The following is a 2,500-nucleotide window of genomic DNA, read 5'->3' as shown; positions in this document are numbered from 1 at the left end:
GAGGGAGGGGGAGGGCTTAGGGAGGGGCAGAAAAGGGAGGGTTAAAGGGGGGAAAGAGCGACAGTTGACATGAGAAAGAGGGAGAGGGAGAATAATGGGAGGGTTGAAATGGGAAAGAGCGAAAGTCGAGAGGAGACTGGATGAGAGAGAGAGTGAGTGAGAGAGAGAGAGAGAGAGAGAGAGAGAGAGAGAGAGAGAGAGAGAGAGAGAGAGAGAGAGAGAGAGAGAGAGAGAGAGAGAGAGAGAGAGAGAGAGAAAGGGAGGATTAAATGGGGAAAGAGTGACAGTCGAGAAGAGAAAGAGAGAGAGAGAAATGGAGGTTTAAAGAGGGAAAGAACAACTAAGAGAAGAAGAAAGCGGGAGAGGAAAATCATAGACCAAAAGGGGAAGATTAATAGAAAAAGGGACGAATGATGGAGAAACGAAGAGAAGACAGGATGGGGAGAAGAAGTAGTAAAGAGGGGAAAAAAAAAATAAAAGTGAGAAACAGAGAAAGGGAGGAAGGATAAGGAAGCAGTGGAGACGGAGGAATGGTTGAATAGAAAAGGTAGGAAAGGAAACCAAAGAAAATAAAGATAGGATAGGAAGCACAGGGGAATAAGCCAAAGGAAAAGCGGGTATTGGCGGAGTGATGGAATAAGAGAAGAGAAAGATGGGTTAAAGGGGGAAGGGAGAAGCGGAGGGGAGGAGAAAATGAAAGAGGTGATGGACAGTGACAGAGGGGAAAGAAGAGAGAGAGAAAGAGAGAAAGAAAGAGAGAGAGAGAGAGAGAGAGAGAGAGAGAGAGAGAGAGAGAGATAGAGACTGAGAGAGAGAGAGAGAGAGAGAGAGAGAGAGAGAGAGAGAGAGAGAGAGAGAGAGAGAGAGAGAGAGAGAGAGAGAGAGAGAGAGAGAGAGAGAGAGAGAGAGAGAGAGAGAGAGAGAAAGGGAGGATTAAATGGGGAAAGAGTGACAGTCGAGAAGAGAAAGAGAGAGAGAGAAATGGAGGTTTAAAGAGGGAAAGAACAACTAAGAGAAGAAGAAAGCGGGAGAGGAAAATCATAGACCAAAAGGGGAAGATTAATAGAAAAAGGGACGAATGATGGAGAAACGAAGAGAAGACAGGATGGGGAGAAGAAGTAGTAAAGAGGGGAAAAAAAAAATAAAAGTGAGAAACAGAGAGAGGGAGGAAGGATAAGGAAGCAGTGGAGACGGAGGAATGGTTGAATAGAAAAGGTAGGAAAGGAAACCAAAGGAAATAAAGATAGGATAGGAAGCACAGGGGAATAAGCCAAAGGAAAAGCGGGTATTGGTGGAGTGATGGAATAAGAAAAGAGAAAGATGGGTTAAAGGGGGAAGGGAGAAGAAGAGGGGAGGAGAAAATGAAAGAGGTGATGGACAGTGACAGAGGGGAAAGAAGAGAGAGAGAAAGAGAGAAAGAAAGAGAGAAAGAGAGAGAGAGAGAGAGAGAGAGAGAGAGAGAGAGAGAGAGAGAGAGAGAGAGAGAGAGAGAGAGAGAGAGAGAGAGAGAGAGAGAGAGAGAGAGAGAGAGAGAGAGAGGAGAGAGAGCGAGAGAGATGATAAGGGGGGGGGGGGGTGGGGCGTTAGAGAGAGGAGAGAGAGAGAGAGAGAGAGAGAGAGAGAGAGAGAGAGAGAGAGAGAGGAGAGAGCGATGGGTGAGGGAAGGACAGGGAGAGGAGAGTTGAGAGAGAGAGAGAGAGAGCGAGAGAGAAGATGTGAGAAAAGAGGAGAGTGGATGAATGTGAGAGAGAGAGAGAGAGAAAGAAAGAGAGAGAGAAAGATAGATAGATAGATAGATAGATAGATAGATAGATAGAGAGAGATAGAGTTAAAAAAAGAATCCTCTCTCATATATAAATTTAAATCATCTTAAAATAATTTCCTTCTTCGTTATGTCCTGCAATTCCACTCCCTCTTTCTTTTACTTTTTTTTTAAATGCTATTCACTAATAATCTATTGATCAAGAGTTTTTTTGTGTTCATAATTATTTCTTATGGGGCTTAGACTGAAGTAAACATTGAAGCAGAATGAATATATACAGAGTATGAAATCAGATTTACACCATGTATACATATGGATATACACATACATACATATCTGCATTTGTGTACGTTTATGAGTGTGTGTTTGTATATGCATGTACATATATAAATATATATACATATATATATATATATATATATATATATATATATATATATATATATATATATATATATATATATATATATATATATATATATATATATATATATATATATATATATATATATACAAGTGTGCGAATTTTTCCCATCTCTCATTCTCTCTAAGTGAATATAAAAAGAAACAATAAGATCAATATCTAATACAGAAAATGTGACGCTAACAAATGAAAATCACCCCAAAACTGAACCCAAACAAACAAACAACCAAAAAGCAATCAACAAAATCCCAAAAATAACAAAAAAGAAAAAAAAAAGAACAGGAAAAGAAAAAAAAAAAAAAAAAAAAAAAAAA

General features: G+C 39.6%; 1 protein-coding gene across 1 annotated transcript in view; it reads left to right on the top strand.

Annotated features, from left to right (window-relative positions):
* Window positions 1-2,305: 2,305 nt before the first annotated feature.
* The window catches only part of LOC122250457 (uncharacterized), a 357,403-nt gene continuing 357,208 nt past the window's right edge, over window positions 2,306-2,500 (top strand). Inside the window, exon 1 of the mRNA XM_086552008.1 lies at window positions 2,306-2,500. This exon is cut by the window's right edge and continues 179 nt beyond it. The gene's annotated coding sequence lies outside the window, so the exon portion shown is untranslated.

The sequence above is a fragment of the Penaeus japonicus genome, unplaced genomic scaffold (genome assembly GCF_977035675.1).
Source record: "Penaeus japonicus unplaced genomic scaffold, GWHDUDI00000001_assembly GWHDUDI00000026, whole genome shotgun sequence".
Classification (NCBI taxonomy): domain Eukaryota; kingdom Metazoa; phylum Arthropoda; class Malacostraca; order Decapoda; family Penaeidae; genus Penaeus; species Penaeus japonicus.
This window is presented reverse-complemented; position numbering and strand designations above follow the sequence as displayed.